General features: G+C 44.5%; 1 long non-coding RNA gene across 1 annotated transcript in view; it reads right to left on the bottom strand.

The window, feature by feature from the left end:
- Positions 1-15,596, bottom strand: part of LOC128327529 (uncharacterized) — an 82,888-nt gene extending 67,292 nt beyond the window's left edge. The window contains exon 1 of the long non-coding RNA XR_008308658.1: positions 15,532-15,596. This is a non-coding gene — a long non-coding RNA (uncharacterized LOC128327529). The remainder of the gene's footprint in view (positions 1-15,531) is intronic.
- Between the last annotated feature and the right edge of the window lie 137 nt (positions 15,597-15,733).

Genomic DNA, 15,733 nt, shown 5'->3' with positions numbered 1-15,733 from the left:
CAGGACAAGCAGAAACAACCTCATTCTAGTCCGACTGAGGAATTAGGGAGAGTTCATGTCAAGCATGGTGATGAAATCATTTTTCTCTTCTTATGATGAGGAATTATCATAACTACTACATGTATGGTAAGATTTCATTTTTGCTCAGGGCAATACATGCAATCTCTTCCCCTTTTGTTATCACAATAATCCTTCAAAGTAGATGAACGATAGGAACCATATCTACGAGTGAGGTTCATGGCTGAGTGCAGACTTGAACCTGGGTTCCCATGGTCAAAGTCAGACACAGTCTACACTATCCACTTCACAGTACACTGGCTGACATCCTGACGAAATTGACTAGAGAAACTAGCACTGTTGACATTTAGTAATCCTTTCAAGTAATTCCTGAGGAATGCGCTTGAGTAATTTAGTCAGGATGTCAACCATTGGTTCTTGACTGCATGAATAATTTTTTGTAAAAAATTAAGCTAATTGTCCCTAGTGTTCTCCTATGCACTGCCCATTAAAAGACATAACCTTCATTGGGTTCGTTGACAATGCATAATTTTTCTTGAAAAAGCAGGGCTAGCAGAGAAGAAAATCCTCTATATATAGGACATTACATATGTGGGAACGTGGCAGAAAGGAGGCGATTGGCTGAAAGCACGTGAGAGTTCGGAAAGCAAGAAGGCAGCAGCTGGAGAGAAGTGCAGGCATCCGCTTCAGAAAGCCAGGGATTTCACCAGCTGGGGTCATGAAGAAGGGAGTTTGGGGACTGGGGACGGAGTTTTTGGAGGCCCAGGGACAGAAGGGAAGCTCCACCTCAAAACACGCCAGGGAGCTTGAGGCCACCTCAAAATGCACCAAGGAGCTTTAGGGCACTGCGGAAAGCGGTTGGGTGGCAGGGAGGCCATTGATAGTGCCCGCCTGCCACAACTGCCGTCGGGAGGGAGCTTGCCAGCTGGGGTTGGCAGCACAAAGGTGCTGTGGAAAGTGGAGGGCCAGCAGGGAGGCTGTTGTTACTGCCCACCCACCACACCCACCGTTGGGAGGGAGCTTGCCGGCTGGGGTCATGAAGCAGGGAGTTCGGGGACTGGGGACAGAAGGGGTTTGTGGTGGGTTGCTACATAAATCACCAGGGAATTCGGCAGAAGGGGGCAGGTGGAGGTTCACTGCCTCAAAATGTGCCAAGGAGCTTGAGGCTGCCACAAGGGCACTGCAGAAAGCGGTTGGGCAGCAGGGAGGTCATTGTTAGTGCACGCCCACCACACCTGCTGGTGGAGAAATGGAGACTGAAGGACAGTTGGAGAAGGACAGGTTGATACAGGTGATTGAGAGAGTTGGGGGGGAGCAAGCGAGATCGTTGTGGGGGGAGCAATCGAGAGAGTTGTGGGGGGAGAGCAAGCGATAGAGTTGTGGGGGGGAGAGAGTGATGGGTGGGGACGTGGCAGAAAGGAGGCAATTGGTTGACAGGGGGAGGAAAGGAAGCGATTGGCTGACAGCGGGGGAGACAACTGGCTGACAGTTTGCGAGAGTTTGGAAAGCAAGAAGGCAGCAGCTGGAGAGGAGTGTGGGCGGCTGCTTCGGAAAGCCAGGGAGTTTGCCGGCTGGGATCATGAAGCAGGGAGTGGGGCGGGGGGATGAGTGAGTGAGTTGTGGGGGGGGAGCAAGCAACTGTGGGGGGAGAGCACAAGCAAGGGAGTTATGGGGGGGAAGAGCGAGCGAGGGAGTTGGGGGGAGAGAGTGAGCGAAGGAGTTGTGGGGGGGAGCAAACAAAGATGTTGTGGGGGAGAGAGAGTGAGGGAGGGAGTTGTGGAAAGGAAAGAGGCGAGCAAGGGAGTTGGGGAGAGCGAGCGAGGGAGTTGTGGGTGGAGAGAATGAGTGAGGGAAAGGAGGTGATTGGCTGACAGGGGGGAGGAAAGGAGGCGATTGGCTGATGGGAGGGAGGCAATTGGCTGAAAGTGTGCAAGAGTTCAGAAAGCAAGAAGGCAGTAGCCAGAGAGGAGTGTCGGCGACCACTTCGGAAAACCAGGGAGTTTGCCAGCTGGGGTCATGAAGCAGGGAGTGGGGGGGAGAGCAAGTGAGAGAGTGGGGGGTAGTGCCTAATGGGTGCAGGCTACCACCCCAATTTCAGGGGGATTGGGCAAAGGGCTGATTTTTGGGAAATTTCTGAAGTTTTCATATCTTTGGGGTAGATTGGGGCAGAAAGTGGGGCCTGGGGCAGAATAGTGGGGTGGGGTAGTAGTGCCTAATGGGTGGAGGCTACCACCCCAATTTCAGGGGGATTGGACAAAGGGCTGATTTTTTGAGAATTTTAGAAGTTTTAGTGACTTTGGGGCAGTTTGGGGGCAGAAAGTGGATCTGCCCCAAAAGAGTGGGGTGGGGTGGTAGTGCCTAATGGGTGGAGGCTACCACCCCAATTTCAGGGGGATTGGGCAGAGGGATGATTTTTGGGAATATTTGAAGTTTTGGTGTCATTGGGGCAGATTGGGGGCAGAAAGTGGATCTGCCCCAAAGGAGTGGGGTGGGCTGGTAGATAGTGCCTAATGGGTGGAGGCTACCACCCATCCCCAATTTCAGAGTGATTGGGCAGAGGGGTGAATTTTGGTGGATTACTGAGGTTTGTCTTCATATGGTGAAGTGTGCTAAATTGATTACTTCCTCATATTCATAGTAATTGAGAGTGTGAAAAAGTGAAAGTGGGGTCATGAGAGTTGTTTAATTGAAAAAAATCTCATTTGCTATGATAGAATGAGAATTCACACTGAATTCTCATTCTATCATAGCAAATGAGATTTTTTTCAATTAAACAACTCTCATGACCCCACTTTCACTTTTTCAGGAGTTCTGTGGATATCAGTCTGGGCCCTCAGGAGCTGCCTCCTCTCTCTCAGCTCTTCCTGCCTTCTCTGCCCACCACCTCTGGCCTCCTTCTTCCACCACAGCCACCACTCACCATCATGTCATGTTTGACCACTCCTGGTGGTAGGGCTCTGCAGGCAGTGGCAGGCAGAAGTAGCAATGGTGGAAATGGCAGCAAGGCTCCGCAAGCAGCAGCGGGGTGATGGCAGGAAAGTGAAAAATAAATAAATAAATTTAAAATTGCTGCACCTATGGCACCACCAAAAAAAATTTTGTGGGCAGGGCAATGTTCATTTACTGAACACACAGGCCTCCTCTGCCCTTGCTATGCCAGGTTGTGGCACAGTGGCAACTATACTGAGACTGGATCCGCTGTAGCATTCATCATGCAGAATAGCATGATCAGGGCAGACACATTTTTGCATGCATATCTTGTGTAAGCTGGACGGATGTGGGGTTTTTTTAATAAGGAAAAAAAAAACCCTTCACAGATATGCACTTTCAACAGAGCCACATAACAAAACTCTTACATGGAAAAGCACTGGAAACTAGTTTCCATATTTGAAGAGACTGGGAAGCTGCAACCAAATGTAGCATTTCAGCAAGAGTTCACACAGCAAAATGCACCAGTGTCATCAGATGGGAAAGTCTACAGGTTGTTGTACCAATTCAGGTTTAGTAAGCTTAACCACTGTTTGCATTCTCACATGTAGGCTGCCATTATGAGGTAAGCCAAACATAGTTAAATATAGCCATCAATCTAGGTCCTCAAACATTAGGTTAGGATCCTCAAGAAGTCACAGGGGGTTGTGAGATCACCTGCAAGAGAGCTGCAAGGTTTGTTATTCCTAACTTTGCAGGTTGTTTGATATCTGAGGGCTCTCTCTTTCTCTTGCTTGCTCACCCTCTGACTCTGAAATGAGAATGTTGCAAACAACATTTAGAGAAAGAACTGCTCAGTTCCTGTCCCTTGAGTCAAAGCCCAGACAAGCCATGCATGCCCTTTTGCCGGGCAAGAATGGAGTGGAAGTATTCCTGCCAAAATCCATTCTTCTTGATCTTGTGCAGCAGAATATCCTCAAGCTCACCAACAGAGTTGGTGGTTTGGCATAGAGCTAGGGATCCTGGAAAGTTCAGAAGGTGGCAGGGAGGGTACATTACAAAAACAATTAAATGGAATATTTTCTGTGGAATATTTTCAGGTGCTCCCGTTTTTTGTTTTTTTACAGCTTCCTGAGGAAGGCAGGTTTATGGTGGCAAATCAGATGCAACCCCCCCACCCCCCCAAAAAAACCACCCAACCACTCAACCTGTATACCTGAAGCAGTTATCAGCTGTTTTGAACTCAGTAGGCCACCAGTGTGTGTGTCTGTCTGTCTGTCTGTCATCCTCTGAGCAGCTGAACAAGTCCACCTGGAGAGGATGCTTTTTTGTTTACATCTCAGGTTGCCCGCTCGCTGCCATTGGTGGGTGTTTTCTGAAAAGGAGGGGTCTGTCTGGAATGAGAGGCTGGGGATGCTGCCCCCTGTCACATGATGGAAATTTCCACTCTTTCCGAAAGGAGAGAAAGAAAAGAAAGGAGCGAGAGGGAGAGGGTCTCACTCAGCCCACAGTTTCTTCTTTGCCCTTCTTCTGAGGAACAACCACCTCATGTCGCAAGTGCCTCTCTTACTAAAAGAATTTGGCAAAAGACAAGGTGGGCAACTAGAGACCTTGCTCGCTCTCTTTCCTGACGGAATACGAAGCAGTGCTGAAGCCCCCACAAGAGTCGTGCTAATTTTTCTGCCAGAATCAGACTCGCCCAGGTAACAGACGTGAGCGATCTACAGGTATACCACCCCATACGAGGGCATGCACGGTGCTCATGCTCCTGCACGGAGGACGCGCGGAAGGGCGAATGTGTGACTAGGAAGCTGGTGGCTCCTGGGATCCCGGGTTGGCTTTTAGCATTTCAAACCATCCCGCGTCGGATGGGTCGCGGCGGTGTGATGCTCTGTGGACTGGCAGCTACTTCTGATCAATGGGAAAGGCTGGCGCGGCATTACTTAGTGTTTGAGGCACAGGGCGGTGGGGAAGAGGCCGGATTCAAGCCATCAGAAACGCGGGAGCCCTTATGCGGCTTTTGGTCATGAATCGTGACCATCATTAGGGGGAGAAACATTGTTTTACAAAGATAATTCCCTTGTCACTTTTTCGCTCTTGGGCAGGCTGTTGCGGCGGCGGGGAGGAGGAAAAGGCGCAAGGAACAAATGAGCAAAGGTTGGTGTGGCGTGGCAAGGAAATGGGCGCAAGATTGCTCCTGCGGGGAATGGCTGCTCGCCAGGAAAGGGAGCAGCTGTCTATTGGCCCTGAAGTGGAATAGGTGGGCGCGGGGCAAAGAAGGGCTCCCCCCTCAGGTTGCTGCCGCGTCGTGCCTTTGTAGGGTACGTGCGCTGCAGGGAAGTGGCGAGCTTTTGCCAAGACATACTGGGGAGCACAGGAGTTCTGGGCTGAACTGGCGCGCGGGGGGTGGAGGATCGTTACACTATTGATTGCGGCCCCGGGCGGAGAAAGGGGGCTTCTTTAATTGTCCTTTGATCGGCGAGCTGCTAATAGCAGTCAGGCTCAGGGTCATGGCAAAGCTTTTAACGTGACACAAACTGCAAGCCCAGCTGCTTTGTAGCCCAGTCCTGTGCTCACTTCCTCAAAAGTACGTCCCATTGGTGCCCGATGAGGTTTACTCCCTTCCTCCCAGGTAAGCGTGGAGTAGAGTGGACTAGACTTTTTGCCGAGTTTTGCTCTCCTCCGGCGTAAAAAGCGTGGATTTCCTTGATGCCCCACCCCCGCCGCCGCTGCCCGGTTTGTTTGTGTGTGTGTGTGTTAATGCTAAGCAATGATGGAGGCTGCCGTATAATCCACGGGGAATAGTGTGCGCTCAACGCGTGTGGCGTGGCGGCGGGCGGGCGGGCCACCCATTGAGGTTCCTTTCCTTTGTTTCCGGGCGGGAGGCGCTCTTGGCCTCACTTGGCCGCTTCGAGGCAGCAGCTAGGCTGAGCTCTGCTTTCGCGCAGAACTGTGGAGAAGTTGCTTTTGTGGCTTCTGTTTCTCGGTGCTGTGGAGAGACACTCTCAGTCAGAGCTGATCTCGCGTCGTGAGCATTGTCGTGGTGCACGTGTGTCGGGAGGAGGCCCTGGGGCGGTGGCGAGGGGGGTCCTCTCCTGTTGCAGTCCACGACACCTTGGCGGATGGCTTAGACCGGCCCAATTGCTCTACAGGGCTTCTCCCTCTAGGGGGGTGCTGCAGAGCAAAAGACACACACACACACACACATATCCTCTCCCTCTAGGGAGTGCAGCAGAGCAAAAGACACACTCACTCATATCTGTCACCCAGAGATCCAAAGGGGCCGTCCAGGTTTGGGGTACCCGTTGCAGTGTGGTATGTTTTGCATCCCATAGTGATTACCATGTTTAATTTGAGAGGCAAAAAGGTTGCCCTCAAATGAAAGCAGCAGCTCTTCCTAAGCAGGAATTCCCCAAACTGTATGCTTCCTGTTTTAAAAGAGCCACCAGAAAAAGAGGGAGCGGAGTTGGTGGGCGGGTGTCAAGATCTCTGCTATCTTGTGTCAAGATCTCTGCTATCTTCAAGGTTTGCAAAAGGAGATGTGTGCTCCTTCAGAAAGCAGCTGTGTGTTCCCATTAAAGCTGGGAGAAGTGAGGATCTTTGTATTCCTTCCCATCAGTAATGTGGCTATAGTTTTGTATTCACTCTTCAAAAAAAAAAAAGTTATATCCCCACACTATTACTTTTAGGTAGCATCCACTGTTCGTGTGCAGTGACCTACTGTGCAATGTGGAGAATTTTCTTCGTACCAATACAAACTTTTCAGCAGTTTCAGCAGAGATTTTTTCAGCAGTTTGTACAGGTATGGAGAAAATTAAACAAATGTAGTGAATCCCCAGACAACTATAGCTTAGCTTATAAGGACTGCCACATTGAAGAATTCAAATCAGCATATATGTGGTGGTCACAAAGTGCTAAGTGACCTTTATGGGATGGGATGCATTCCTAATTTCTGCATCATTTTTCACTTTAATCACACACACAAAATTGTGTTCCATGAAGTCATGTGGGAATTTTCCAGAATACTCCTGCATTCTATAGTATACCTTCCTATAATAGATTGAGGCCCACTGCATATAGATGGATAGGGCCTTATTCCATGTTTATTTTCTAGAAAAAGAGACACTTGGAGTACTTAATATCTCCTGATTTTATCAGTTTTTTGTGTTGCCCCAAGCAGTATTGCACTGGAGGAGCAGCATATACATCTTTTAAATAAAGAAACAAATATATGTTTCAGGGTTATTGAGTCGTAGATTGAAAACAAATGGTAGAGATGAGCCCTAGCACAAACTGAATGAAGCCGCTCTTCCAGGAGAGCTGGTCTTGTGGTAGCAAGCATGACTTGTCCCCTTTGCTAAGCAGGATCCACCCTGGTTACATATGAATGGGAGACTAGAACTGTGAGCACTGTAGATATTCCCCTTAGGAGATGGAACTGCTCTGGGCAGAGCATCAGAAGGTTCCAAGTTCCCTCCTTGGCATCCCCAAGATAGGGCTGAGAGAGATTCCTGCCTGCAACCTTGGAGAAGCCGCAGCCAGTCTGTGTAGACAATACTGAGCTAGATAGACCAATGGTCTGACTCAGTATATGGCAGCTTCCTATGTTCCTATGTTCCTCCCACATTCCTACCCATGCACTAGCCTAATTTTGAGAAGCTATTCTCCAGATGTTCCACTTTTGGAGGTGAGGCCAGTGGCAGGTCTGTCAGTGTGGCACTTCTCAGCTGTGGTGTGTCAGTGTGGTACTGGCAACGTTGGTTTTCCTCTGGTGTTAAATCCTTAACTGTCATCCTTTATGTTTTTGAAACCCATGCTACTAGAAGATGATTTATACTCAGGCCTGCTCAACTTCCGTCCTCCTGCAGATGTTGGCCTACAACTCCCACAGTCCCTGGCTATTGGCCACTGTTGCTGAGGGGTTATGGGAGTTGTTGTCCAAAAACAGCTAGGGGGCCAATGTTGAACAGGCCTGATTTATAGTCTGAGATTACACACATTTCTTTGAAAGCAAGCCCTATGAATTTCAGCAAAAATTTCTTCCAGGTTTAATATTGTAAATCTTTAGTACAAGAGGCTTAGTAGTTACAGTCAGTCAGGATGATCTCTGAAACTGCTATGTTTCTCATGTTTTGTTATGTTAAATCGTATAAGCTACATGATATGGGCATGGTTTGTATCTCAAGTAACTTGAATAGCATGGGAATAGATGGCAGTATGGAAGGTGTGCAGAAGCCCCTCATTGTCTGTAAATATATTTGCCTGATATATTTCCAAATATATTTCTTTGTGTAAATGATACTTTTTAAAAGGCAAAACATGAATATATTAAACAAATAAATTCTGCACACACCAAGTTGCTGGGGAAAGAAGAAAGAGTCCTCTGTACTGGAAATAGTTGTACTGGAAACTTACACAAAAACACACACAAAACAATAAACCAGTTTTTCAGTTGTGCTGATCATAATGGACAATAATCACGTTAAAATGAGGCTGTTTGTTCATTGTGGCAACACAGTTTGAACTCTCATCTCTTTGAGATATTTTAAGTGTGTTTCCAAAGGAGCCAACACAGTTTTGCAAAAGTTGCATATCTATATCTATATCTATATAATTCTCTTATGGCCGACCCGAAGGAGAACTACGTCCAGATGTGTCCGGATGCCTGGAATCATTGCCTGGGGAGGGAGCGGCAGCAAGGGAGGAAGGCAGAATTGGCAGCAGGGGTGTAACTATAATAGGGCAAGGGGAGACAGTTGTCTAGGGGCCCACTTAATGGTACTAGAGAAAGACATGCTGTTCTGGTAGTTCTAGGTCTTAACACTCACATCAATTTCGGAGGATGAATACAACTGAAGGAAGCCTGGGCAGGTGCGCAGCTGGGGGAGTTGGTCAAGGAGGGAAGGAGGAAGAAAGGAGGACAGCCAGAGTCAGGTGAGTGAGTGGGGGGAACACACAGAGAGAGAGAGTGGGGGAGCGAGAGAGTGGTGGGGGGAGAGTGCGAGCGAGAAAGCTAGTGAGAGTGGTTGGGAGAAGAGAATGAGCGAGAGAGTGGTGGGGGGAGAGAGCAATAGAGTGGTGGGGGGAGAGTGTGAGCAAGAGAGCAAGCGAGAGTGGTGGGGAGGAGAGAGTGGTGGGGAGAGAGAGAGAGCTAGTGTGGTGGTGTGGAGAGGGGGGATGCCACAGGCTCAGTTCACTACCACACAGATGCTCTGTGCAGGTTCAGCTAATATAGGAATATTCTTTTGAAGTGTGGGGTTAAATACAATGGCTGGGATCTAAAGAGTCATGGAAGGCTTAACCAACAGAATGCCTGCACTTTGTATTATTTCCACCTGTTTAAAAAAAAGAAGAAGAAGAAGGCCTTGCCCACTATATCACCAATAGCTTTGAAATTCACCTTCATTTCAGTTTGGCACAAAGCATGGGATCATCTTTTTTTAGAAAAGAAGTCCAAAATCTTCTTGGCCATATGGAACAAGTATCACATTCTTTGGATTTTGTCTTAAAATATGTTATAGATGGTAAAAAGAGGACTGATAGTAACACCTCATGGAATATTCCAAAGCAGTAAATAGTTTGTAAAGCCATTGGAAGGCAGGAATCGCTGAGTTTTGAATTCCTATGTCTTTTGGCTATTGAACCAGTCTTAATGTTATGCTTTAGTGCTGCTGTTAAGACAGCCTTACATATAAGTATACAAAATTACTAGCCAGCCAAGTTCACTGACAACTCATAGTTATTTGTAGTCTACTGATGGGCTGAAAGAAATAAAAAATCAGCACTCTTCCAATTTATAAAGCATCTGCTTCGTTGCCAGAGGTGATTCTTACTTACTAGCCTGCACTATGTAAATAAGTAAATTAGGAGTTTTTGTCCCTTAAAATGAACTTTTGCAGAAATAGGAGATCTTGGTGAAAATCACATGGTTGCTGAAGTGTCAGGAAGTTTAAAGGGCAACTTTTGAGAAACGGCATCACCGGAAACTGAATATATTTTTATGGCCCTACTGTTAATGGTGCAGCGGTGAAATGCTTGACTAACAAGCAGAAGGTTGCCTTTTTGAATCCCCGCTGGTACTATATCGGGCAGCAGCGATATAGGAAGATGCTGAAAGGCATCATCTCAGACTGTGTGGGAGGAGCCAATGGTAAACCCCTCCTGTATTCTACCAAAGAAAACCACAGGGCTCTGTGGGCGCCAGGAGTCGAAATTGACTCGACAGCAGACTTTACCTTTACTGTTAGTACAGGAAATGCTTTGATACAGAGAATAGTGAAAATAAAAAAGATTGTATTCCGTTCTTCTATGCAAAAGAACAGGTTGAGAGGGGGAAGCAATGGAATAGTTTTTATTGTACTATGCAGCAAAATATTTATCCTGATAATGTGAAAATGATAGAGAGCTATCAAACATTTGTTTATATTTCTTCAGAAAGGGTTATCTGTTTTTTAGAAGCTGCATGACAGCTATCTGATGCAGAGGTTGCCATGGTGAGTTCACATCCCTTATTTAATGCTGTACCAAAGTAAACAGCCATCTCTGTTAGTGCTGTTATTCAGTGAGGTTGTCAGTAATTCCTACTCTCTCCCTTTTCTTGTTTTGATGTGAAGCACACACACAAGAAAGTTAAAAATAGAATCAACCTATTTAGTGACATTATATTATAGATGTGTTTTAAATGGATCTCATGTGCAATATGCTTACTTAAAGGATACAATTCCACCAAGTACTGCTGCTGCACAACCTCTTTTGAGAATGTTTGCCTAGGACACTTTAACTTATTAAAATGAATGGCTATTGTGCATCTGTGGTGATGGATAGATTAATCTGTTAATGTGTATTGTGAGAGGGAATATAGTTTGATCAGGAGAAGGCATAACCTCCTAAATGCCTGCCTGGAGGCAGTGATGGGCTGGATGAGGGATAACAAATTGAGACTAAATTCATATAAGACGGAGATACATAATATGCAGGGTTGGAAATCGGGAGACAATTTTGATCTGCCATATCTGGATGGGGTCACACTTCCCCAGAAGAAACAGGTATACAGTCTGGGGGTGCTTCTGGATCCAAGTCTCTCCCTGGTATCCCAGGTTGAGACAGTGGCCAGAGGTACTTTCCATCAGCTTCGGATGATATACCAGCTGCATCTGTTTCTTGAGAGAAATGACTTAAAAACATGGTACATATGCGGGTAACCAACAGACTTGACTAATGTAATGTCCTCTCTGTGAGGCTGCCTCTATCCATAGTCCAGAAACTGCAGTTGGTACAGAATGTGGAAGCCACGTTGGTCTCCAGGTCATCTCAGAAAAACCATATTACTCCTATACTAAAAGAGCTACACTGGCTACCAATAAGTTTCCGGGCAAAATACAAGGTGCTGGTATTAACCTAATAAGCCCTAAACAGCTTAGGCCCTGGATATTTAAGAGAATGTCTTCTTTGCTATGAACCCAACCTTCCATTGAGATCATCTGTCGAAGTTTGTCTGTAGTTGCCACTAGCTTGTCTGGTGGTTGCACAGGGACAGGCCTTCTCTTTTGCTCCCCTGAGACTCCCCTGAAAGCACTGCTAAAATAGGAGCCTCCCCATCTCTGACAATTTTTTTAAAGTCTCTAATTCTTTGGAGGGGTTGTTTTTTAAATTGTTTTTTCACCCAAGCTTTTTAATTTGACTGTGTTTTTAATTGATTTAAGGTTTTCATTTTTAATCTGTTTTATGTTGTTTTAAACCACCCAGAAATGGAAATTTGGGGCAGTCTACAAATTTAATTAATTAATAATCAATCAATCAATCAATATGGTTATATACTTTTGCAAAGTAGGCTCTCCGTGTCTATTTCTTTAAAAAAAATAATTCTGTGGCTCAAAAACAAATAACTGTATTTACTTGAATCCAAGAGTAGGCTTTTTCCAAGTTCTTTGATATTAAAAATGGATTAGAGTGGTGGTCATCTTAAATTTAGAGTCCTCTTCCTTTGGGGTAAATACAGACATAACCTGTATTTTATCTGCATTTTAAAGGGGGTCATCTTAAATTCAGAGTCATCTTCTATTTGGGTAAATACAGTATGCGTGTTTATTTTTAGCAGCTGAGAGCATGCATGAATATATACATATAATTTCTGAAGACAGTCCCTTTACATATTGAGAGCCTAAGCAGATGGAGGCAGAGTAGGAGAAGGTAAAGGACCTTCCTCTGTCAGGGAAATGTTGGGAGATCAAACCCTGTGCCTCTCCCCCCCCCACCAAAAAATAAAACATGATTCCAGCCACAAGTGGGTGTATGCACACCTCCCTTTCATGCCAAGGAATATCCCAGAAGAAGAGGACAGACCCAGAACAGAAAACAGAAGATAGTATTAATTATGCTGGCTGACGGAAGTGAACATGGGTCACTTTTTTCAGCTGACACAGCAGTGTCAGGTTCCCTCCCCAGCAAAAGAGGCTGAGTCCCTCCTTGCCCACCCCCATCAAGGACAAAGGGAGAATGGGCTCACCATGTTCTTCTCAGACATGAAGGAAAACTGAGCCTTCTCTTGCCCTCACAGCAGACATGGGAAAGTGGAAGAATACAAGATATTACACTGATATTTTTTAGAAATAAGTATCTGTTAGAAATATGTTTCGTTTTGTTTTGTTTGCTTTTTGGATTTGTGAAGGGTGGAATACTTGGAACAAACTAACTGTCACCCCTGATCACTGTTATTTTTTTGTGAACAAAATCAAAAATTTTGTTACACACTGCTACACAGTTACGTAATCCCTAACCAGGTATTCTTTCATATGTTACCAAGGAACTCTGTATATTCCAATGGAGTAACACGGTAGGCTTTGTAGTATATTTCAACAGATACAACTAAAAGTCTTCCTAGTTTTTCTATGGCATTAGAATGAACACTTGTTATTCTGAGTGAATATACGGGCAGCTGCTGCTGAGGACTACTCAGCAGCAAACATCTTTCCCCAGAAATCAGTAATGCTGAACAGAAAAGAAGCAGTTAGGCAGGCACTGTAGGGTAGAATTGAAGGTGGCCAGCGCACAGTGGACTCTAGCCTCCCTGTTTGGGGAAAAACACAGATATATACAATACTGATTTATGCCACACTTGTTGCACTTATTATAGAATAGGCATAACTCTTTGGCACGCATGCACACTACACACACAGAAGTCAGAACTCTGCAGAAGTTCAGATTATATTACCTAACCTTATTTATCTAAACAGAAATTTACCAGTATTGTAGTTAATATTATACCCATTATTAACTCATAGTTAATATTATACACATAATATTATACTCACCCACTGATACATGGACATCTGATTTCTGACTAATTCTGTATGTCATTCAGTGATCTTGTCTGAGTTCTGTTAATGCTAAGGAGTGTTTATACCAGCAGAAATACATTTTGTATTAAAAGTGTTTTTAAAAGTGAATTGTAGTAGTAGTAGTAGTAGTAGTAGTAGTAGTAGTAGTAGTTGACGACATTATTCTTTGAAACTACTTTTCCTAAACAAAAATTACTGTAACTTTTCTTACGGTCTTCCTAGCCTACAGAAATAATTGTTTCTTTTACCAACCCCAAATAATATGGCTTGAAGGTCATTCCTAGTTTTCAAGAATAATTGACTATGGCGAATGGATTGCATATAGTATTTGCTTGATAAACTGTTTTGGTTCCTAAACGATATTTTCTGGAAATCGTCATGACACACATGCTCATAGAAGCAGGCAAGAGAATCATGGGTCTATAATAAAGAGCCACACAATATGACCAAATAATGTATTATATGAACAAAGCTTCTGGCAGCAGTTATTCATTTGTTTAATTATGCTTTGACTACATTAAATTATGCTCAGTCATGTAAAACATAAGCAGATTCTTAACTGGAAACAATTTTTAAACAATATATGTATAAACAATAGTTTAGACTACATTATAGTCCATAAGTGAGTCAGAACAGTGAGTCAGGTCATTTTATAATGAGTTTGTACTTGCTAGACTAGCCACCTTAAGTGGCGCAGTGGGGAAATACTTGACTAACAAGCAGAAGGTTGCCAGTTCAAATCCCTGCTAGTACTATATAGGGCAGCAGCGATACAGGAAGATGCTGAAAGGCATCGTTGCATACTGTGTGGGAGGAGGCACTGGTAAACCCCTCCTGTATTCTACCAAAGAAAACCACAGGGCTCTGTGGGTGCCAGCAGTCAAAATCGACTCAATGGCACACTTTACCTTACTTGCTAAACTAGAGTACAATGCATTTTTTAAAAATGAATTCATTTTAAAGACATTAAGTTGGTTTTCAAAACACAGTAATAGTAATAAAATATGTAGTATGAATAAAATATCTAGAACTGTAATCGTATATAACCCCACACTTTCTGGTGACATAAGAGTATATTCTACTAGCCCCAGGTCTCTTTTGATTCCACAAGAAAGCATCTTGGTCGCAGCTGTCTACCTTACCAGTTTCAGCAAATACTACAAAGGAATGGGAGGACTCCTGATCACAGTGCCACCTTGCCCATTACCAGAAGAGTGCACTGAGTTTCATTTTAAAAAAATAGCCTGCAAAGTTTTATACTGTACATCATAATGTTAGCATTAGCAAGACCTGGATGCAATAGAGCACCAGAAACAGAAACCTTCAGGTTAGCACACTGCCAAAGCCATGTTCAATAGACATTCCATAGCCATATGAAAATTATTATTATTATTATTATTATTACATTTTCTATCCCACTCTTCCTCCAAGGAGCCCAGAGCGGTGTACTACATACTTGAGTTGCTCTTTCACAACAACCCTGTGAAGTTGGTTAGGCTGAGAGAGAAGTGACTGGCGCAGATTCATCCAGCTAGTCTCATGACTGAATGGGGATTTGAACTCGGGTCTCCCCGGTCCTAGTCCATCACTCTAACCACTACACCACGCTGGCCCCTAAATGACTAAATAATAAATGACTAAATAATAGTTTGTTCAGCACTGAATATCCTTTTACTAGTGATACTTGATTGCATTCTGACCTGAACTCAGGAATTTTCAAACAAGCAGCAGATACCTAGCATCCTGAAATACTTAACATGATGCTTTGTCTTTTATTTCCTTAAAATTTACCTTTTCCGTGAACTCTTTAGTACAATGCCGTATTCCTATTTCCTATTCTAACTATACTCAAGTACATGTAATGGAAATATTTGCATATTCTTCTCCTGCTCATCCCTGCCTCCATTTCCTCTTCCTCTGGTGTTTCCTCTGTGTTGCTATACAAATTGTAAGCCCTTGAAGCAGAGACTGTCTCTCATTATTTATGTCATGCCATGAATGGTGATCTATCTATCTATCTATCTTAAAAATCATCATGATTTTTTTTTTTAGATTAGACATATGGAAGCACCTAAGCCTCATGTACAGCAATATTTTCGTTTTCTTCTTACATCAGTTGTGTCCCTGCCACAAGCTTGTTGGATAGCAATTTAAAATAGGAATCATAGGGACTGATGTGATCATTTGGAAAATAAGTGGACAGTGTATCCAACATGCTAGTTTTAATGTGAATTGTAATTTCACTTACCATGATCTGTTTCTTGCTATTGAAAAAATCGTTTTTATCTGAGCAGTCTTTTGCGGGGGTTGCTGAACAACAACAGCAACAAAATAACGACTCTGGTGCATCACCATATTTAAATAGTGTCCCTGAGAAAGGATTCAGGAATAAATATGTACCATAGCACTGGGCAGCCGCACTTGTGGAGTTTAAGCTAAGCAAACATCTG

Source organism: Hemicordylus capensis, chromosome 5, assembly GCF_027244095.1.
Source record: "Hemicordylus capensis ecotype Gifberg chromosome 5, rHemCap1.1.pri, whole genome shotgun sequence".
NCBI lineage: Eukaryota > Metazoa > Chordata > Lepidosauria > Squamata > Cordylidae > Hemicordylus > Hemicordylus capensis.
This window is presented reverse-complemented; position numbering and strand designations above follow the sequence as displayed.